Source organism: Rhinolophus sinicus, chromosome 3 (assembly GCF_057876585.1).
Source record: "Rhinolophus sinicus isolate RSI-liver-muscle chromosome 3, RSI-T2T, whole genome shotgun sequence".
Taxonomy (NCBI): domain Eukaryota; kingdom Metazoa; phylum Chordata; class Mammalia; order Chiroptera; family Rhinolophidae; genus Rhinolophus; species Rhinolophus sinicus.
In genome coordinates this window covers 47,421,576-47,445,843 of record NC_142503.1, presented here as the reverse complement: position 1 = coordinate 47,445,843, position 24,268 = coordinate 47,421,576, and the positions used below count along the sequence as shown (strand labels likewise).

Sequence of the window (24,268 nt, the reverse complement as noted above, 5' to 3'; positions counted from 1 at the left end):
TCATGTTCTACTTCTTGTTCAAATTCTGTATTAAGGCCAGAAAAGTCATTTGGCGTTGGGGGTGGGGACACAGAAGCCGAGAGAAGTTGGATCTCACACAACTGTGAAAGAACTAGAATTGAAAAAAAGTTTAAAAAGATGCTATGCTACCCACAATATCCTTGTACAGTTCTTTTTTTTTCCATAAATTTTATTGGGGAATATTAGGGAGCAGTGTGTTTATTCAGCTCCAAGTTGTTGTCCTTCAATCTAGTCGTGGAGGGCGCAACTCAGCTCCAAGTCCAATCACTGTTTTCAATCTTTAGTTGCAGGGGGTGGGAATTGAACTGGCAACCTTGTTGTTGAGAACTTGCCCTCTAACCAACTAAGCCATCCGAATACAAATGGCCAATTCTTTGTCATTTATTGGTTTTGAAACAGATGATAATAAAAATTGCAAATGTGGGGAAATGATAAATGTTCAGAAATATAAAGTTATTTGAATAATAACCCCAAATATTGTATTTTCTCAAACAGTTTTCATAAGAGCTCTAATAATGTTCCTTTTTCTCCCTCAAATAACTCTGGGGGTCCCTAGGGAGAAGTTGACCCCTAAGGCTGCAGCTTCTTACTCTGTTCTCCTGGCCCCTGGAGGCTGTCATGTTGACCTCCCCTCAGGCATAGCAATGCATCTTAGAGTGTGGAGCTGGGCGTTGATCTATGGTAGAACGGGGGAGAAGGCTAACCTCCCTTTTATATCACACTGTGCTACATGTGAGGCATGGGCCCCCTGAGCTTAACATTGATTGAAACAGCTATTTTAGAGCTTGGTCATAATGTTCTCTCTCCCTAGGAACTAAACTTGGAGCCCATGGGACTGGCCCAGGCTGGAGTAACCATGCTGCTGCATGCCAGCTCCTCCCACTGCCTTGGTTGAAAACCAAGGCTTTGTTACTTTCTTCAGTCCTATTCCTGGTTCCTTCCTCTCTTAGAATGAGCTGCCGTCAGTACACCCTGAGAGTGGAATTTTGCCCAATACTCTACCAGGTTGTGAGGTGCCCAGACTGTGTACCTTCCAGCAGTGGGTACAACATGGGCTTATTCCAGGAGACTGCTCAGTCCCCAGGCAACAGACTTCTGTCAGGCTGGAGCCACCAGCACAGATCCAGAAAGCTCTGAGCCTCAGCTGTGGACAGCATATGGCCAGGCCGAAGCTGAGATCCCTCTGCACAGGAATGCTCCCTGGGTCCTGGTTCTGAAATAGCCATTGGAAAACTTGCCTGTGGGTTCTCTGTCCTCCATTTTACTTCTGAACATAGGGTTCATCAAACTCCTCGCAGGAGAAAGGTGTGAGGACCCTCTGCATGGTCTCCAGAGGCAGCTGTGTGTCTCCAATGTCAGGGACCGCCCGAATGCTTGCTGCTCATGGCCTTTGGTTTCTGCCTCATCACAGACGTGACCCCCTTTGGGCAGTCCCTGACAAACCTCACGAGCATAATCTACTGATTTCTGCTTATTTTCCTACAAATTCAGCACATAGTGGGATCTGAGTTGATAAGGATTTACTGATTTCAATTTTCACATCAAGATGGTGTGTGGCAAATTCTATGTAATTACTATTTAGGATGGAGCAGATCTCATCTTTGTGAATACAAAAATATAATTCAGGCTATTATATCTTTAAAAAATTTAGAGAAATTTTCTCCTATGTAGAAAAAAACAGCTTCAGATGTTATGAAATGTGTTAGACATAGATAAGAGCCAAGTTTGAGCTAAGTAAAACATTTACTCTGACCCATTAAGTGTGCATTTGATTTAGAACCCAAGTTATCTGTCCATTGTCTATGAAATTCATTGCAATAGCTTTCAGTTTCCCAGTTTCTCTTCTATTCGTTACCCCCCTCCACCCCCTTTTGCTGTTTTTCTTCAAAACTCACCTACCATCTTTCATAAGCCCATCCCCATTTTGGTTTCACCTTTCTTCAGAGCCCTCAGAGATTCAACAAGGCACTCTATATAGTGCTTGGTGGCATAGAGGTTGCATAAAGCTGACTATAAATTTAAAGCAACATTTGCATTCTACCTGAAGTGAGTTGATTTATGAGTCAGTGTTTGGTAAGTACTCAGATATCCTCATATCAGAGGCAAGATCGAAGTGCACTACATTATTGCTTCACTTTATTTGTCGTTTGTAAAGCACCTGGTACCATGACAATATTCACTAAGTAAATAACAAATGAAATGAAACACACTTCCTTCCCTCTTTTAATAATGTACTATTCATGCATTTTTTTTTTTTTTTCTGGAACAAAGAGTCATTGTAGTAAGTTGCTCTGCCAATATTAGGCTGATATCTTATTGCAAGCAAAATAAAGAGATAAAATGGTATGCCATAGGCAAACTGATAGTTTCTTTTAAAAATAAAGGGAAGCAAGGTAATAACGTAAAACATGAAAATCCAGGAAGTGATTCAATAGAATTAATGCGAATATGAGTATAAGTCCCTTGATTTCCTAATACTTCCCCCTGTTCTGAGCAAAATACAAATTACAGTTTTTTGATCAATTCTATTTTTAAGAAAAATAAATCTATTGTTCTTCTCTGGATGATCTTGTCTGTAAGAAAGGCTGACAGAGATGTTTAAGAGAGCAGAATCATTGCCAGTCATTTCTAGTGGGAATTGAGCTACCAAATATTTTCCTCAAATTATAGAAAATTGCCATTTGTAGAGTCTACATTATATTTAGCTTCTCAATTTAGGATTAAACATCTGTAACTTATTGTTAGGGTATCCGGAGAGTTTGCAAAACTCTATAATATGAACATTGTCTCTCTCTTTAGTTCTCATGGTATTTTCAAAGCAAATTATTTTGGTCCCATTTGTAAAGATGTGCTGTTGGCTAATAGAACCAATATATTAGGTTGGTGCGAAAGTTATTGCAGTTTAAAAGGTTAAAAATAATTGCAAAAACCACAATTACTTTTGCCCCAACCTAATATAATTTTAGAGCGAAAATGTTGAGGTCTTCTGCAATGCAATGTTGACATGTTTTCACCCAAATTTGCTACCAGTTGATCAAGGACCCAGATGATGGTTACTATTCAGACTATTTACATAACACAACTGGGATCCAATGGAACAAACAGAAAGGGCAACTTCTTCTTTACTTCTCTGGCTTTGGCTATGACCATGATAGTGTAACAACACAAGCCTTGGAAGAATTTAGGAATGGCCATGATTTCCCCCCTAGGTTTCCCCAGTAACACTCAAGTATCCTATAGTATGACTTACGTATTCTTAAAATGTTAAAGAATGGACATAGTCAGATGGGCACATGTCTTATTAAGGAGACCACTTCATGGATGGTGTAGATGCCTGACCACTGCACTGTACACCTGAAGCTGAGTAATATTATATGTCAACTATAATTTAATATACATGTATAGTCACGGGATATGGAGTACAGCATAAGGAATAGAGTCAATGGAATTGTAATAGATATATGCGATGGCAGAGGGGCAATAGATTAGCGGAGGGGGGTTATCACTTTGTGAGGGGTGAAATGTCTAACTATTACATTGTTTTGTACACCTGAAACTAATAATAATTTTTAAAAATGGACATAGTGATGTTTTAATGACTAAATATAGCTGATGGGCTTAGGATTTTCAAAAGATCAAGGGAAATGTGATAGAACTTGAATCTTGTGTTTAAAATCTTTTCAAGTTAGTTTCAGTTCTGTTTCTTAAAATAAGATCAAAGAAGGCTTTTTAGAAAAGGCAACATTAAAGATGAGCCTTGAATGATGAAAAAGAGGATATTGGAATCAAATTCCTGAGAAGGTATTCTGGCTATGGGAATAGTGAGGATAAAGCAACGAAGGGGGAAAGGGCACAGTGTGCTGGGAAATTGGTCAGGGCTCCCCAGTGGCCCCAGAGGTACAGATGAGGCTAAAACTTTTGCAAAATTCTATTCTCCCAAATTATTGGCATTGAAGTTACTCCTCCACCCAGACACCCTCCTCTGATTTCTAACACTGGATTGAATACTGTTTCTCTATGCATTCAGAACGCTCTGGCCTTACCCCAATGTAGTTTTTCATGCAACACGCGTATTTACCTGTTCTTATTTGACTTCCTCACTCTCTCCTTACAGAAGGGACTTTATCTTGGCCACTTTTGTCTTTTTAATGCCCTGGACAATGCTTGGTAGACACTCAATCAATATTTCTTGAACTAAATGAATAATGCAAGCTTTTGCTGAATAATGCCTTTCAAACGGTTTAAATTTTTGCCAAGGTCTTAGTCTAGATTGGATAATTGTTCTAAAGGTGTAAAATAACATTTGGATAATAAATGTGGATATATTTTATAATTAAACTACTAAAAATAAAGCTCACTATAGGTCATTATACAGAAGACAGAATTCAATACCAATAGAGTACCTTTTGGAGCCACTCAAAAGAGTTACCTATCAAACTGCTAAAAAGTCCTCTTTGTAAAGGAGTTTCACTTATAAGATGATGGCCAGCATAAGGGACCATTTGAGTAGCAGTAAAGGAGAGGGCAGAGCCCTTACAGTCTGCTAGAGAAAGATAATGTTAGAGAGAAACTGCCACTTGGAGTCACAGAACACGGGATCTAGCTCTAGAAATTGCTATGTGAACCCAGCCAGCTACCCGAAGTCTCTGATCTTCAATTTTGTATCAGACACTTAGAGCCATAATACCAATTCTGCTTACTTCACGGAGTTGTAAAGATAAGGTAGTAGAGAAATGAGATAATAAACTACAAAGAATTCTCCTTCTTCTTCTTATCATAATGGTGTTGAAGAAATAAGTTGAGTTGACCTCCTGAATCCTCAGATGTCTTTTGTTTACCAGCCGAAAAACAGATACCAGACCTTAGGACTTTTGATTTGATATTCAATCCATTGATTGTACTCTGTCGCCTCTTTCTAATCAGACAAGGAAAAGAATACACATCACTAGGTGAGGAATGTAGGGTTGTAAAAGTTTGTCCTTGGCAGGATACTTTATACCCACTGGTATTTAACACCAAATCCTAGAGCTAGAGTCAGCTTCCAGGTAGTTTTCATGTACAGCTTACTGATAACTGCGTGAAAATATCTAATGACAGGTTCTGACCATGGGGAGGTTGAGTGCTGGCAGGACACATGAGTGCTATTCTCCAGCACATCTCTCCCACTCTCTGTTCTTTTCCAGGCTGTCAGGAGTTGGCTTTTGCCCACATGTTGAAAGGCCAGTATTTATTCCAGGCTGTTCAGTCCAGGTTAGAGGGGAGATTGGCGTGTTGACCACTTCTTCAGCTACACTGACCATTCTGACAACATGTAAACCTGCGAGGGGTTTATTATTCCCTGGTGGCCCTTTGTCTTGGTTTATGACAGGTTTATTGTATTTGATCTACCAAACCCAGAGAATAGAGGATGGTTGTTTTGTTTCATAGACCAGGTACCACCGACTTTAATTATCTTCTTGAAATTAGTCCAGCACTCAGGGATGAGGGACTGAAATCTCAAATCCCCCCATAGTTTGGACAATCAATAAAACCACAGTATGCATATGTAACTTAGCTATTCAGTATTTGTTAAGAAAAAGCCATATTTTTCTGAGCTGTACTTTTCTGATATGCTCCATTTAAAATTATTATTATTATTATTATTATTATTATTATTTTGTAGATTTATAATTCTGACAGGGAAATAGCTGTAGAATGTAAGATGTATAGCCAGTCAGGGATGGAGCACATGCCATATAATTTCCCATATGCTCTGCTGAATTTGGTGATATGTGAGCCACCTTCTTTGCCAGATGATGGAGTTAAGTGGACAGGAAGACTGGAAAACCAACGTAGAGTAGAGTCAATCATATCAAATGTAATAGCATTGATAGTCAAAAATTTGTTCTCAATTTCAAATATTTCTACCTAAAATTCTGTCTTATTAATTGGGTCCTATCTAGTGCATCATTTTATTTGCATAATGGTTCAGTCAATTGTGGAATTAGAGCTTGATAGATAAACACAAAGCCATCCATCCATCCATCCATCCATCCATCCATCCATCCAGTGAGCCAATAATTTTATGTAGAAGGCACTGTGGTAAGCATTGGAGATACCAAGTTTGGTGAACTTACAGAATAGAGCAGTGATTTTTAACATCTCTTATACTTCTATGAGAATCTGATGAAAACAATGGATTTTCTCTCTGAGGAAATAACAACATTTAATTGTAAGGGATTCATCAACTATCCATGGATACAGATTAAGAACTTCTATTCTCTTATGGGAAGCACAGATAAGAACAGTCCAGTGTGTACTCTGAGTATTGTTCATTAATGACGATGGATTTTCCCTGTCTTATCAGTTTTTGTGGTGGGTGTGAGAGAGGGCAACAAAATAGGCACATCGGCAAGAAGGCTGGATTTGGGATTAGAAGTTTAGGCTTTAGTATTTCCTGGTTCAACCCTTTCTAGTTGTGTTAAATGGGCACATTACTTAACCTTTCCAGGCCCCACATCTTCATCTGTAAAATTAAAACAGTGATATTTGCCTCATCAACTTCGTGGCCAGGGAGGAGACCCTGTGGTGAAAGGGAATGGGGGATAGGCTGCATGAAAGCAAAGCTCTTCCTAAACTGTAAAGCCCTGTAAACATAATATATTGTCATCACTATACTCAAAAAGTAGATATTTGAGAAAGTGATAAAACTTGTCTTCTAAAAAGGAAACATCCAGTAGCATCCAGGGCCTTTCTGTGGCGCATGGGGACGGGAGGGCAATCATGGGCTGCCACACAGAACTGAACTTACAGGCCCCTCTAGGGACAGAAACCATAACCTTGATTTCGGAGATTCATCAAGTTAAGGAACCACATTTAAAATTCTTGAATGTATTGGCAAGAGAGCCAAATTTATAAATTCTGAGAAAATGATGAGTAAAAATGTTATAAGCCCATGGTTTGATTATTGGACATGCATTTCCTTACTCTAATGTGGGGTTTTAAAAAACCAAGAGACTATAAAAACATTGTCAACATACCCACCCTTACCCAAGTCATCTATTTCCTCTTTCCCTCTCTCTTTTTTAAAACTTTTATTTATTTAAGTGTGTTTTTCTAGGACCCATCAGCTCCAAGTCAAATAGTTGTTTTAATCTAGTTGTGGAGGGCACAGCTCACAGTGGCCCATGCGGGGATCGAACCGGCACCTTGTTGTGAAGAGAACCGTGCTCTAACCATCTGAGCTATCTGGCCACCCTCCTTTCCCTCTTTCTTTATCTCTTACTCTCCAATTGAGAAGCAGCCTGTGGCTTAGCTGGCTTAGCTGGCAGCCAGGCTTGGCATGAGGTGGTGGATGTGAGCACGAGAACACTAGTCTTGGAAATTGAAGTCCTGGGAGAGAGTTTTGTTTCCACCTACACTGAGTAGATGTGGAAAAATGGACTATCTAGTCAATGCCTCAGATTCTTCATCAGGAAACAAGATGGTAATATTCAGTATCTCACTGGCTTTTTGTGAAGCTCTAAGAAAAATTTCTTCATAAACTGTAAAGAGCCAGCCATATAAATATTGTTATTATTATTATTATTATTGCATGCATAAATGTCGATGTTTATCAATAAAATGATCAAAAGCGAGAAAAAGACACCATGTTATATTTTTACAAATTAGCTGCGTAATTTTGCTTCCTACTGTGTTTCTCCGAAAATAAGACCTAGCTGGACCATCAGCCAGCCCTGACCGGCTAGGTCTTATTTTCAGGGAAACACTGTAATTAAGCACATCTCAAATGCTTGGCTTTCTAATTATGTTTGTGAAGGATGTGTCTAGAAATTTCTGATCAAAATATATCCAGGAGCTCTGTCCTGGCTGCAGAAAGTAAGGCAGTCTTCCTTGGTGATTTTCACATTTTATATTTAGCAAAAGGAACTTTAAAGGAAGTTTGATTTTCAAGAAGCTATCAAATACATTCTCCCTTGTGTAGGAACAAATACCAAACCCTCCTCCCTTTGTACATCTGCCTATGTGCTCTCTCTCATTTCTTCCTTGACCTCCCCCAGCTTGCCCTTCTACTCCCTCGCTCCCCTCCCACCTGTTCACTGTGTTATTTGCAGTCTAGAACTGGCAGCTGCCCATGCAGATTGAGTCCCAGTGGACCAGTGGTGGCATCGTATTCATAGGAACCTGAAAAGAACCAGGCAGCCCCTGCTTTTCAACCCATGTGTTTGTGGTGTGGCCAGACTGGCTGCTGAAAGAGTTTTGCTCCAGTTATGACACATAGGAATAGACAGGGCAGAAACTGCCAGCTTTGATCCAGACGCTGGGATGTAAAACTACGCCCAGCAGGGGCCATTATGGGCAGTTGTAGCTCACTTCCTATTAACCTGCTCCTGGGATCCTGCCTCCTGCTCCAAGCTGAACACTCCCAGCTTCCAGCCAGGCTGGATATGTTAGGGAAATCTAAAAGAGAATCTTTGACAGGCAGCTTATTGTTTCCTTCAACAATTATCAAACATTTATGATATACCAGATACTATGCTAAGTATTAGAGGAAAACCCAAATAAACAAGATATGGTTCTTGCTTTTAAGAAGATGACAGTTTAGTAAGAAAAACAAACATGTTCACAAATAATAATAATATGGGACAAGTACTATTTCAGGGCCAATTGCTATGGGGAAGGACGAGAGGAAGTGATGAGTTCTGCCTAGGTTTCGGAAGGCCTAAGAGAGAAGGGGCTGTTTGACCTGGGCCGTGAAAGATGACCCAGACTTTACCACATGGCGGAGACAAGAATGACGTTCCAGGAATAGGAATTAGCAAGAAGAGAGGCAGGGCAGCAAGAGGACATTGAAGGAATTGTGAGTCTCTAACATGGCGGGAGCAGAGTATGCAGTGGGGGCAGGTGAAGGGAGAGGTGGGCATGGGCCAGGTTGTAAAGGGGCTTGAGAACAATGCTAATGAGATTGGATGCAAAAAGGCAGACATTGAAAAATTACTGTGTATTTTGAAAATCTCTAAACCTGCAGAAAGTCCATTTCAAGTGTTGATGCTGGTGAGTGATACCATCAGATTTGTGTGTTGGATGGGAGCTCTGGGCCAGTGTGGAAAATGAGCTGGTGGGTGAGGATGGGAAAGCTACAGGAAGCAGGGAGGCCTGTTAGACAGTTGTTGCAAAGCTACAGGTAAGAAGTAAAGGATCCCAAATGGGGCCGAGGCTGGAGGACTGAAAAACATGTTAGTAGGGTGTTAGACTTGGCAGAGTCCTGGGGATGGGTTGGGTAGAATGGTTTGGGGACTCAGCGATGATCTATTTAATTTAATAGATGGGAGATAATGATGTGGGTGAGCAACATGGGGATCCCAGGAGGAAACTCCCAGGGTTGGTAAAACACGTGACTCTACTTTCAACTTAAGATAGCAATTTTCAGCCAGAATTTGAGTTCAAGTGCTCTGAGTTGGGAAGGGCCATAGGCTGCCTTCAGCAGGCCTATGTCCTGGGACTAACCTTTAAGATATTTGAAAACAGCTATTTAGCCCTTCCTAGGTTTCTCATTACAGAATAAAACCATCTCAACTCCTTTAATCTTTCATCAAGGACCTTAGATAACTTGGGTTGATTCTGTTTTCCCACATCCCACTTAAAATGCAAAGCCCCAGGCTAAAGACAACACATGAATCTTCCTCAAGTTATTCATGTAATTATATATTTTATGTGTGCCGTGTATTCTTTATTATAGATTACTGTAATTCCCACATTTAACACCTTATTAAATACCTGCTTTTGCTGAAAAAAAAAAAACTTAAAAATTTTTCACTTCATTATTTTCCACCTACCCACTAAATATTCACTTCCAACAAAGTATTTGCCAGCCCTTCCTTCAATTATTGGTGTCCCCTTCAGGAGTCTATAACAAGACTCCTGTTCACATGACCCTTAGTGCAGAGTTGCTGTTTAGGTCAAGTTCCAGAGTCTGATTGAATTAAGAAAGAAGATTCCTCTTGCAAAACATAAAATGAGGGAACAACCGCATCCTGTCAGGAGTACCTTGGTGGTCCAGCAAGGTCTTCTAGAGGGTCCAAAGATTGATTTTGCACTTGAAGAAGGGCTGTGCTGGTATCTTGGAGAAATTCTCTTGTCAACACAGAGAAAACACAGCCTAGGGAAGAAAGACGCTGTTTACTCTCAACTTCGCAGTTAAAAAGCAGTTACTGAGCAGTACCTCATTTAATCATTAAGTGTTTTGAATACCTGTCCTGACAGGTGAATGAAAAGATGGGGAAATTTTAGGAAGCCCTTGGGATGTAGTCAAAGGTATTCACCGAGGTGTTCATTGCCCCAGAGAATCCTTAATAATTGCTCCCTGCAGGTTACAGCTTGGAGAACCCTCTTTCTGCCAGCCCCACTCTTTCAGGAAGGGTGCTTTCTCACTGCCTCAGAAGGAGCGTCCTAGGGCAAGAATTTCTTTGAAGGTGCCTGTGACTTGCCATGTTGCCACTCCTTTGATGGATTCTGCTACTGTCCTGGGCCTTACCCGCCTAGCAAGCCCGGCTCCTTTGCTGCATCTCCCATTATATTCTGCTGACTCTCTGGCAACTTTCTCTTTGCTCCCTAGGATCTTCCAATTCCTTCATTCTCCTTATTCTCCTCTCCTTCCCTCTAGCCAGCCTTTCTTAAGTGGAGTTCTTCATCGAAACCACAGTACTCAGAAACATTTTAAAAAATTCTCCCAAAGATGATAAATAATTAGTATCAATCTAGATGTGTAGGAGAAAAGAAAGTTAATGCATCAGATGCAATGGATCTCTTAGGCACTAAGGCTTAATTCTGCTGTGGAACTCTGGTTAAGGAAGGCTGTTTGGGCTTGTGGAATATTTTCCCACCATGGGGTTGGAAGAAGCTCTAGTCCTCTCAAACATCCTCCTTTCACCGATGACATTTCTTCCAAATATGCTGATTATGTTGAGAATCCCCTCTGATCTACTAAGGGTTTAGGTTTTTGGAAACTTTTGCCAGAAAAAAACTCTCAGTGAGTTCTTCCATGCAAACCACTGTCTTGATGCAGTATGTTCAGGATAGCATGTGGAGGAGTTGTATGAATCAGGGAAGTCAAAAGGGGGAAAATATTAAGGGAGTGGATAGAATTGTCATCCTGTTACCTTTGGATGAGAACTGTCCACAAATATTTGAAGGCCTGGCACATGGACAAGGAGCAGTCTTATCTTGTACTTCAAAGGATGCATATATTAAAGGAAATAAATGCTAGCTGCCGAAATAGATGACTCCCAAGTCCCTGTGACTAAACAGAATAAAAATTTATCTCTTGCTCACATCACAGGCCAGTGAGGATGTGGGTGGGGGTGTGATTCTGCTCCATGCAGTCATTCAGGGACCTAGGCCTTGCCCTTCTCTCTGTCTCTAGAGTCCTTCTCACTTTGCTGGCAGATAAGGAAGGAGCCAGGGTCAAACGTAGGAAATTTTCCTGGATCAGGCCTGAAAGAGATTCAGGACTCCTGGCTCACATTCCATTGGTTAGAACTCAGTCTCTGGCTATTCCTATTAACTGCAAGGAGGCTGGAAATGTAGTCCAGCTGTATGTCTGAGAAGAGGAAAAGAACACAGGTGTTGGTGGTGACCAAAGTTTGGGTGTTTGGGGCCATAAGTTTGAGCTTGAAATGAGATACTAATTACTTGTGAGAATTAGCATGGTCCATGACAGACAACCTCATGAAGGAATAAGTTTGTTGTCACTGGAATGTTGGTTGGAGGACGAATTCCTGCCATTTCTACTTTGGAGTTCTATAATTACAGTTCCCAAATAGCACAGCAATTTTTCCCACCCTCCTGCTTCCACTTTCCCAGCAGTGCTAAATGCTTGGTTTACATTACTGAGAAAAGAGTGGGTCACATGGTGCTACCTCTGCTGTGGCATGTCTTCTTCATTTTTGTTTTTTATTTTCTATGAAAGCAAGCTGGAGTATAGATGTTGAGGTGACCTTGGTGGTCAGCAGACAGGGTCTAAAGAAAGATCCCTTCTCTGGAGGCAGGGGGGCTCTGTATGTGAGAAGGGTGAATCTATCCATTACTGAAACATATGCCTCTGGGGCAAGATGTTATCACAAAGGCCTTCTGTACCAATAGAAGAAAAGTAAAGATGATCAAAATTACTGTGAAAATTATATTCTGGAATCCTAGTATTTTGACATTGGAAGGGACATGAGAGCCCATGGAGTCCAGTCCTATTGTGCTGCATGTGAAGAGAAACAGAGGGGTCAAGTCCTTTGTCCTTAGGGTTGCACAGCCAGTATACTGGCAAAACACAGTTAGAACCTGGGTTTCCAGACTCCTAGACCTGGGCTCCAGGCTGCTCCTTCCATCAATAAAACATCAGGATTTCCATGTCCTAATGATATTATTCAAATGATCTTATCCAGTTCCAATGATGCCATAACCTTGTTGGAACTCTACAGAGAGAAGGAACTGTGGGAGGCAGGAGACATGGGACCTGGTCTTGCTCTGCTTTCAGTTCTCTGTAGCCTTGGACATGTGGATGGATCTTCGGCTTCTCATATATAAACCGAAGAATTTGCATAGATCACCAATTTTCAACTCATGTGTCCTGTAGGGAGGCCCAGTATCTTTTGGAGCTTCCTTAGGGTTCATTTTGGAGAATAGGAATGAAGCTTAGCTATTTTATATATCAGTTCCATGTTAACTTTTGTTGTTAGACGGTTCTGTGACTTAAAGTGGTTTGAAAACCACTGGAGTAGATAATCTCTGAGATTCTTTCTCTTTTTAAAATCTTATGTGTCTTTGAAGTGTGCTTTATGCATTTCATGATTAAGGCACTTTATGAAGGGCTGTGTAATAGATGAAATAGGACACAAAGCTGTGAAAAGTTAAATAACAATCCAAAGTTTGCTGCTGCTTGTCACAGTTGTACATTCAAATGCCTTGGGTGTCAAGCAGATCACATAAAAGGAGGAAGGAATGTGTATGGGTTGAGTTGTGTGCCCCTCCTACATTTATATGTTGAAGTTCCAATCCTCAGTACCTCGGAATGTGATTGTATTTGGATATTGGGCCTTTAAAGAGATAATTGTTTAATATGAGGTCATTACAGTGAGATGTAATCCAATAAGACTGGTGTCCTTAGAAGAAGAGGGAATTCTGATGCAGACACATACAGAAGGAAGACTATGTGAAGACGCAGGGAGAAGACAGCCATCTCTAAGCCAAAGAGACAGGCCTTACAAGAAATCAACCCTGCTGACACCCTGATCTTGGACTTCCAGCCTCCGGAACTGTGAGAAAATACATTTGTGTTGTATAAGTCACCCAGTCTGTGGTGCTCTATTGTGGCAACGCTCGTAGACTAAAATAGAATGTGTGTGCTTGTGTGTGGATAGGTGTGTGCATGTGTGTGAAGTGACAGGGAGTGGTAGAGACGGTGACGGTGTTGATTGCACTTGTGCTGGCTAAGAGGGGAAGGTGTCCTTCAGCTCAGCTGATTGTCGTCTGCGAGTATTAGCTCCATGTTCCCAGATGTCCTGAATTTTGAATTTAAGCTAGATACATTTTTTTTAGTGTAAAAGTTTTCAATTTTTAAGATCCTACATGGGCAAACAAAACATGTTTGTGGGCTGAATTTGACCTACATACAGACCACCCGGTTTGACCAGTGACCCCATGTTTAAGGAAACAATTTAGAAGTGACCTCATAAGGCAGGGTATGACTAGCGCGTGAGCATTAAGAGACAGAATACTGAATAAGGAGCCAGGACACCTGGCTGGCTTTCATGGTCAGACTATCTTGCTGTTAGATCTTGAGCCAGACCTCAATTCCCATTCTTGTCAGAGGAGGCGACCAGCCAGCAAAGGTGATGGGAGATTTCAAGCTTGAGTGCCATACTCTGTAAACATCAGAGAATTATGGCCAAGATAATTACTCCCCATTTGGCTATTTCTCTCTAAGAACAAGTAAGTGCCTGATCTTACACAGTCTCAAAGAAAAAGATGGAAAGTAATTAAGGATTTAAGTACACAGAAGTGGATAAAATAGCCCCATTCTTAGAAAACGCTGCTCAAACTGGAAAAAGAAAAATGAAAAGAAAGCAGGAGGAATTGCTCCAAATAAATGTCTTTGAAAATGTTGGCCAAAGAGGGTAAAAACTTCCACCTCTCATTATCAGACTTCTCTTGGCATTAGAGTTGTCACTGCGGGGTTTAGTTGGCTCCTTTGTCAACATTTCAAGGACAAAGTATGGTAGGCCTGGGGTAATAATAAGAATTATTAAGCCCTTACTATGTGGCAGGGACTTTACATACGCGTATACAGGCATTTTTGCTATAACACAAAATAAGACTTCCCAGAAAATTCTGCCGTCTGCAGAACTTGGTAAGAAAAAAATAATAGGACTTATGGGGAAAATAGGGCCAAGATAGAGCATTCAAATCTCGTGCAACTCTGCTCAACTCAAACTATCACTGCTACCTGGGGAGGTCACTTGGACCACCTTGCCTGCTGCTGAGTGCTTAGAAGTTGCCATAGGGGGTATTAAAATGCACAAAAGCAATAGACAAGTAAAGCTAACTAATTAGACCAGGGCTGGCAACGGTGGAAATGGAGCTCTGAGTAGGTGGGGCTGTCGTCAAAGTGGACACACGAGGCAGGACAATGTCACACGGGCTTAGAGCTGATGAGGCTGGGGTGCATCTATTGGAGGAGGTAGCCTTGGATGCAGACACTCATTTTAAAATTTCCTGGAAGACAGCAAAAAGGTTCCTGCTGATGGTGCAGCAGCCGAGACGCAGGCCTTTTCTTTTTCCATTGAAGGTTATGATTTCACGCCTGCTCTTCCAGTTCCTCTTGCTTAGGAAAACCCACCTATGATATGGTGAAAATCAATGCTCAGTTTTTACACAACAATGTGACGTTTTTGATTTGCAATTATGTGCAGCATAATGTGCAATTTTCACATTGTACTGACATCGTGGCTCTGTCACCAATCATGGATGGGGTAATTCGTGCTACAGAAATGCACATGGTAGCAGAACAGAATGTGTTATGTTATTTAATTCTCATGACTCTAGGAGGTATTGGGGCAGTGAGTCTCACATCAGCGTGCATCAGGCTTACCAGGAGGGCTTGTTAAAACTGATCATGTTCATCCCCACTTTCTGATTCAGAAGCTCTGGGGTATAGCCCGAGTATTTACTTTCCTAAGAAGTTCCCAGATGCTACTGATGCTTCTGACCAGGGGACCACATCTGAGAACTGCTGTACGAGAGGAAGTGGATACTTGGCAAGAGTTTGTGACTTGCCCGAGAATGCTGCAGGCATGGACCCAAGGCAGGCCTAAATCTTGGGCCTAATGAGGATACTATGACCGAGAAATTGACCTTTGATGATCTATAAACACTTAGGGAAGTGCCGAGGTTGGTTTCAGTAATTACTTGCCCCGAGTGAGCAGGCAGGCATGTAGCTCAGGCAGTCAGCAAGGATGGATTTGTGGTCAGTGGATGCCATACCTCGTTGTGGGGACCGGGGGGTCTATACCTCCACCTGGGGGCATGATGAGTGGTCTCCTGGTTTGGTGGTCATTTGCTATTTAAGAACTTATAACTAGTGTGTGTCTGTTATAGCCCCACCATCCCAAATACAACCCTCCTACTGAGTCAGTGGGCAGACACGCCGCCACAGGATTCGAACCCAGGCACTCTCACTCCAGCATCCGTGTCCTTTCCCATCCGGCTGCACTGCCCACTAAAGACTTTCCTGACGGGAGCCAGGCTGGGAGTCTACCCATGACTTGCACATGTTCCTGTCCAGTGTGGCCTGGCTTCAGGAAGACGTGAGACACGTTGTGGCAGAAGAGAAAGCCCAAGTTTGAGAACTGCTCTGTCGGACTATCAGATCTCTCAAAGATGGACTTTTAGGGTTTTAAAATTGGGGTAAACGTGGTGTGGTACAATCACAGAAATGAGAACGTTGTCCGTTTTCATCATGAAAAAAAAATGAACTCTCCCAATTGCAGAAAGTTGTAGTTTATTACTACATTAGGTTGTGAAATTATACACTGAATTAAGCATGGAAAAAACTTGTTGACTCTTACTAAATGCCTCTAAATATTTCAGGAGATGTTCCCAGGGCCTGAGAACATGATGTAACAGAAAGAGATTTGGAATCAGGCTCTGTGATTTGAATCCATGCTCTGTGACTTACTGATCGTGTGACATTGGGAGGTTATTTGTCTAGTTTTCTCTTCCATAAAGAAGTTTAATAATGTCTACTTCACTAGGTTATTGTGAGGATGAAATGGCCACCAGTAATGTAGGTATGCTTCTGACACCTACAGCCTCCTGAGGCACAGACTAGCTATTTCTTCGGTTTCTTTGAGGTTTCACAATGGACCTACGAAGCTTCCTATCAAGTGTGTTAAATTCAACCTTGCTCTTGCCTCAAAAGCACCAGGATCCAGGCAGCAGTAGTATCTCAAGAAGACGTAGAAGCCTGCCGGACACTGGCTTGGTTGAGAATTCTGGTTCAAAGCATCATGAAGCTAGCAATTTTCCTAACTTCTTACTAACATATCTACAAATACACACACACACACACACACACACACACACACACACACACATATATACATGATAAAACTTAAAATAACACTGAAAAGCAAGCACCTAATTCCAGAATTATGAAGGAACTGAAAGTAATTATGAGGCAGATGGAAATGACCAAGAATAACCCCTGTAGCTTTCAGCTTACATCATACCTCCACTTCGCTGTCATGATTTGGAGACCTGGAGCCTGCATCAAATAGAAATCTTTACAGTGCTGTAAGGGGAGCAGAGTGCCTCTGTTTGAGTTTCTCCCCCTCCTTCCTCCCATCACCACCTATCCCTTTGCCTTTTGTCCCCATTCAAGCTTCCATCTTGTTATATTTAGGCCAACACCTCAAATCTCAGAAAAGAAGTGACTTAGAAGTAGTGGGTGCTGGCAGTGATCCAAGTTCTGGAGTGTGGCAGACACACCCTAAGGTGACCCCAAAGAGTCAGACCCTTGAATAATCCCACCCATTGGGGACAGGTGGTACCTGTAACTGGCTTCTAGCTAACAGAGAATGGCAAAGCTGATGGATGTCACCCCTGTGATTATATTACAGAGTCTCCTGCTGGCCTTGGAGAAGGAAGCTGCCATGTTGTGAGAGGGGCCGAAAGGGGGCCACATGAAAGGAACCTCAGGGCAGCATCCAGGTGATAACAAGAAAGTGGGGCCCTCAGTCCTACAGCTACAAAGAACTAAGTTCTGCCCACACCTCGTGAGCTTGGAAGAGGATCTGAGATCCAGAAAGAAATGCAGCCCACCGACTCCCTGATGGCAGCCTTGTGAGACCCTGAGCAGAGGACCCAGGTAAGTCATGCCGACTCCTGACCCATGGAAACTGTGAGATAGTGTGTGTTGTTTTAAGTTGCTAAGTTTGTGGTCATTTGTGGTGCAGCAAAAGAAAAGTAACACAGAAAAGTAATGTTAATTATAGTCTCAATGAAGTAAGCATTGTGTGGGAAATAACTAAGAACCCTGGGAGCAGCATGCTGGAATTAGAATGACTAAATAGGTTCTCTGAAACCAGATAGCAGAGGTCAGAGGAAGGTGCCACCTCAAGAAGACAGCAGTAAAATCTGTGAGAACTGGAACTTTGCCTGGGAGCTGTAGATATGCAAACCTGTCCTACAACTATAAATCTGATAAGGAGATTCCAATATCATGCATGTGAGGAGACTTGGGAAGTAGGTGGGTGGAGGGGGGATGAGAGAACAAAGAAAATCAACTTTTCTATATCCACCAAGAAATATCCAGGAGCAATGAAGAAATTTACAAAATCTTAATGGGGGATGAAAAAGATTTAAGCTATAGAAAACATTACAAATATTAAATACTGTTTTCTATAGTTTAATCTATAAATTTAATGTAATTCTGGTAAAAATCTTGATGGCGTTTTATTTGGAATTTGACAAAATAATTCTAAATTATTCAGAAAAATGATCACTTAAGAGCAGCTAATACATGTTTTGAAAAAGAAGAGTAATGAGGGAGAGTTTATCTTATAAGGAAATAAAACACATCTTACAGCTACAATAGCTGTAACTGTATAGTAGAAGTTCAGGAACAGGAGGTAGACGATGGCACCAAAGAATAGAAGTCCAGAATAGACCAAAGGATACGCATGTGTACACCCTTGTGCATTTGTTTTATTTTGGTATATGAGAAAGATTTTATTTCTAGTTATTGGGGAAAGGCTGGATAGTCTATAAATGGTGCTGGGGAAAGTGACCTAAGAATTGGGGCAAACTATATCACCACCTCATATGTCCCATACACACAAAAAAATTTTTTTAAAAAATTTAAATTTATTTTATTTTATTTTTAGTTTCAGGTGTACAAAACAATGTAATAGTTAAACATTTACACCCCTCACAAAGTGGTAACCCCCTCCCCCAAGCTACTACCCCTCTGAATATAGTTGTTACAATTCCATTGACTACATTCCCTATGTTGTATTCCACCTCCCATGAATATATATATATATATATATATATATATATATATATATATATACACACACACACACATACATTTATAGTTGGCATTCAATATTATTCAGCTTCAGCCTCAGGTGTATAGCACAGTGGTCAGGCATCTACACCATCCATGAAGTGGTCTCCCTAATAAGACAAGTGCCCATCTGACACCCTACAAAATCTTTACAACATTATTGATTATATTCCAAACTGTCTTTCATATCCCCGTGGCTATACTGTGACTACTAATTTGTACTTTCTAATCCCTTTACCTTCTCCCCCATCCCTACCCTGTCCCATCTAGCAACCGTCAGTTTTTTTCCCTATATTCCTGAGTCTATTTCTGTCCTGTTTATTCATTTATTCTGTTCTTTAGATTCCACATATAAGTGAGATCATATGGTATTTGTCTTTCTCTGTCTGATTTATTTCGCTTAGCATAATATTCTCTAGGTCCATCCATTGTCATTACAAGTGGTAAGATTTCATTCTTCTTTATGGCTGAGTAATACTCCATTGTATAAATGTACCACTGTTTCTTCATCCAATCATCTATTGATGGGCATTTTGGTTTTTTCCACATCTTGGCTATTGTGAATAGTGCCACAATAAACATAGGGGTGCATATATTTTTTAGAATTATTGTATTGGATTTCTTTGTATAGGAACTCAGGAGTGGAATTGCTAGGTCATAAAGTAGTTCCATTTTTAATTTTTTGAGATAGCTCCATACTGTTTACCATAGTTGTTGCACCAACAATCTGCAATCCCACCAACAGTGCATGAGGGTTCGCCTTTCTCCACATCCTATCAGCACTTGTTGTTTGTTGATTTATTGATGATAGCCATTTTGACCGGGGTGAGGTGGTATCTCATTGTGGTTTTTATTTGCATTTCTCTAATCATTAGTGACATTGAGCATTTTTTCATATGTCTGTTGGCTATCTGTATGTCCTCTATAGAGAAATGTCTCTTCATGTCCCCTGCCCATTTTTTAATTGGGCTGTTATTTTTCTTTTTTGTGTTGAGTTGTATGATTTTTTAAAATAAATTTTGGATATTAACCCTTATAAATTTTGGATATTCACCTAGATGTATCATTGGCAAATATCTTCTCCCATTCTATAGGATGCCTTTTTGTTTTGTTTTTTTGGTGGTTTTCTTTGCTGTGAAAAAACTTTTTAGTTTGATGTAATCCCACGTTTATTTTTTCTTTTGCTTCCTTTGCCCAAGGGGATATATATATATATATATATATATATATATATATATATATATATCAGTAAAAATATTACTAAGGGTCATGTCTGCAAGTTTAGTTCCTATGTTTCCTTCTAGGAGTTTTATGGCTCGGGTCTTACACGTAAGTCTTTAATCCACTTTGAATTTATTCTTGTATATGGCATAAGAAGGTGGTCCAGCTTCAGTTTTTTGCATGGGTCTGCCCAGTTTTCCCAGCACCATTTATGAAACAGACTGTCTTTACCCCAATGTAAATTTTTGCTTCCATTGTCATAGATTAAATGACCATATAGGCATGGATTTATTTCTGGGCTCTCTATTCTGTTCCATTGATCTATGTGTCTGTTTTTATGCCTATACCATGCTGTTTTGATTACTATAGCCTTGTAGTATGATTTGATGTCAGGTAGCATGATACCTCCAACTTTGTTCTTATTTCTCAAGATTGCTGTGGCTATTCAGGGTCTTTTATGGTTCCATATAAATTTTAGGATCACATGTTCTAGTTCTGTGAAAAATGTCATTGGTAATTTGATAGGGATTGCATTGCATCTATATATTGCCTTAGGTAGTATGTACATTTTAACTACATTAATTCTTCCTATCCATGAGCATGGTATATGTTTCCATTTATTTGTATCTTCTTTAATTTCTCTCTTCAATGTCATAATTTTCTGAGTACCGGTCTTTTAGTTCCTTGGCTAAATTTGTTCCTAAGTATTTTATTGTTTTTGAAGCAATTGTAAATGGGATTATTTTCTTAATTTCTCCTTCTGGTAGTTTGTTATTGGTGTATACAAATGCAACTGATTTATGGATATCAATTTTGTATCCTGCTACTTTACTAAATTCATTTATCAGTTCTAATAGTTTTTTGTTGGAATCTTTGTGTTTCTCTCTATATAGTGTCATGTCATCTGCATATAATGACAGTTTTACTTCCTCCTTTCCAATTTGGATACCTTTTATTTATTTTTCTTGCCTGATTGCTGTGGCTAGAACTTCCAGAACTATGTTGAATAAAAGTGGTGAAAGTGAGCAACCTTGTCTTGTTCCTGATCTTAAGGGGAATGCTTTTAGCTTTTCCCAACTGAGTATGATGTTAGCTGTGGGTTTATCATATATGGCCTTTATTATGTTGAGATTTGATCCCTCTATTCCCAGTTTGCTCAGAATTTTTATCACGAATGCTGGATTTTGTCAAATGCTTTTTATGCATCTATTGATATGACCGTATGATTTTTATTTTTAATTTTGTTAATGTGGTGTATCATGTTAATTGATTTGCAGATATTGAACCAACTTTGCATACCAGGAATGAATCCCACTTGGTCATGGTGTACAAAATAAAATTTTATTAATTTAATATTTAATTATAGAAGATGAAACTTTGTAGGTTAAACAAAATGTTGGTGTCTTTAGTGGTAGAAAAGGCATTTTTAAGAGTGATACCAAAGCCAAGAATCATAAAAGAAAGGATTGTTTCAGTTTATCGTACAAACCATGAGAACTTCTGTGTGGTATGAAATTCCACAAAATACCTGAAAGGCAAATGAACAGATAAAATAGATGTAACATAAATGTCAAAGTGTTGTTGGCTTTGAGCTTTTACAAATCAATTAGAAAAAGATACACAACAAATTGGAAAAACACCAGCTCGTGTATTTGCTTTGCTTCGTGTGCCATTTTTTTTTGCCATTCAGATATACCGATTTGTCAGGCTTCCAGGAGCAGCAACGTTGGGGGTACTGCACTGCTGCACCATGTCACAGTATTCCTGGGGAGTTGTCCAGTTCTAATCACCTTTGTGTCAAGGTTCATTTTCTTTCACATTACCAGGAATTTCCAGCAATTGTTCAGATTCCTTTATTAAATAATCTCACTAAATGGAGATTTTATACCCATCCACACTTTCACCTTAAAGAATGCATCTGTTGCTACAACCTATTTTATTCAACGAATTCTTTTTCAAAATGGAAACGAACTGGCTTTATCTTTTTATGAGAGTGGAAACAATTCATACTTCAAATGTTTAAAAACATTTGTGCTGTGCAGAAAGGTGTAAAGAAGAGTAAAAATACCCTGATCTTGCTATCCAAGTAACTTGTATTTCTTTGTGTAAGAGTGTACACACATTAATACACATACATTTACACAAACATGTGTTTATAGTTTTGCTGAAATTAGATCATACTTTTTCCTACTTCAACAATCTGTCATGAATATCTTCCCATGTTAATAAATGTAGATCTACCTCATCATTTCAAATGGATGCGTATTATTCTTCAAAATGAACCAGTCTTCTATGGAAACAAATTAAGATTTTTTTTTTTAAACCATTATAAAGAGCTCTGTAACTAAACCTTACACATATTTTTGGCCATGGGTCTGGTTATTTCCTAAGAATAAAGTTCCTAGAACAGAGATGATTAGTCAGTTGTCCTAAGGGAAGAAAGAGCCAGACAAGATGATCTGATGAAATAACAAGCTGTAATATTTGAGAAAAGGAAGAGATAGTGAGTTTGTCAAAGTCATCATCACTAGAATCTGGGCCCAGCCCAGCCCTATATACTACATGTCTGGGTTCCAGATAGAGAGAAGTTACTAGTGGCACTGCTTCCCAACCCTTCTAATAGTAGAAGCAAGGAAAGGGCGGAGAGGAAAGAGAATTGCTTCTGCTGCCCGCTGCAGGCTGATATGTAGAGCTGTGGAAGTCCCAGAGTTGTCAGTCTGAGCAGGGGACAGCCCCAAAGGGATTGGACTTGTCTGTATGCACATATGAGAACCCCATGGGGACCCCCACAAACACAGAACGGGAGTGTTTTCAGGGGGCTGGTAGGGGCATGTACCAGTGAAGTTTGAGTCAATATTCATGCCTGATCCTATCTATACCCAGTGACAAGTGAGACTTGGAGACATTTGGGTTATACTATAATTCCATATGGGTACAAGCCAACTCTGAGTGCTGAATGCCTCAAAAATACTGAATATACACTCTGTTCTATTTTTAAGCACATACATCAGCCTTGCCCTGTGTATCATTTTATAGGCTAAAGATGGTACTTTGGGGCATGTTCTTTCTTACCTGTTATGTACTCAGCCAATGGAAGACCTCTTGGATTCTCTTGACACCCTCTTGCAAACTCAGCCATATACAATGTAAATTCTTTCTCCTCCGTTTAAAATCAGATATGAGATTGGCTCTCTCAAATGAAGACTTTACGTGACCACTAATTTTATAGAGATTGTTTTTTATCTTTATTCTTTATCTTCCTAGCACAGTGCCTTTCCTCAGTTCGTATATTAGGTATTCAACAAGGAAGCGCAACCAAAACTCCAAAGTAGAGAGTATGGTAGGTACTTGTTGTCACTCCATACTCATCCCCCTTCCTGCCTACCCTTTTTCCCCACTAAAAGAAGTCCAAGTCATTCAGGAGTTAGGCAAGACCCATTGATTCAGCTCCCTTCAGTCCCAAAATATAAATCATGATTAGTCAAAACCAGTCACAATAATCTCGTTTTGCTTGACCTTTGGCTGGTTGAAGTCTGGCATGTGATCTTGTTTTAGCTAGTGAGATGTAAGGGGAAGTCTCTTAAAATAAGCTTAGTTTCCCAAACAAAAAGACAGTCTCTCAAGAATGAGAATTTCTCCTACCCCTTCTACCTTCCTATAATGGGGAGGTGATGCCTGCAAGAGCAGTGACCACGAGATGATAAACATAAGGATATGGAGATGATGGATTAGCAAAATGGAGAGTACCTGGTGCCCAAAGACATTGTGAGCAAATGAACCCCTCCAGCAATTGCTTATTTCCATCCTTGCTGCTGTGTGAGAAAAATGAAGTCCTATTTTTTAAGGCCACTCTAAGTTGGGATTTTGGTTATACCACCAAAAGCATTCCTAAGTGGTATGTGGAATAAATAAAACAAAGTGACTTCATTATTTAGGAATATGCCCTCTGCAGCAAGATTTCCTGGGTTTGAGTCTAAGCTCTTCCACGCACTAGTTTTGTAACTTTGGCTGGGTTAACCTTTCTGTGCCTCAGTTTCTCTGTCTGTAAGATGGAGATAATAGTACCTACTTCATAGATTGTGCAGTGTAGTCCAGAAGAAATATCAAAATGTCAGCTTGACTTCTTCATGGTGTCATAGCAATACACAGGTGTCCAGAGTTGAAAAATTGTACCTAGATTACTTTTAATAAAAGAATGCAAAATCTCTGCTAACACATCATTTTAAGTAAACTTGGATTGGGAAATGGCTTATAAAAATTTTTCAACCCTTCTCATATTTATTGTGGCCAAATATAAAATTTTCAGTCTCTGGGATTGTCTAGAATAAATGTTTGGGATTTTCCACTCTCATAAAACAGAAGAATAGAGTTATTCCACATGTAAGTCTTAGGCTTGCTCTGCTCTAAAGAGTGGAGCCTGCCTGCCTT

The 24,268-nt window shown here is 40.1% G+C and overlaps 1 long non-coding RNA gene across 1 annotated transcript in view; it reads left to right on the top strand.

Annotated features, from left to right (window-relative positions):
• Positions 1 to 24,268, top strand: part of LOC109445683 (uncharacterized) — a 296,083-nt gene that overhangs the window by 78,401 nt on the left and 193,414 nt on the right. The window contains exon 2 of the long non-coding RNA XR_016020639.1: positions 17,169 to 17,416. This is a non-coding gene — a long non-coding RNA (uncharacterized LOC109445683). The remainder of the gene's footprint in view (positions 1 to 17,168; positions 17,417 to 24,268) is intronic.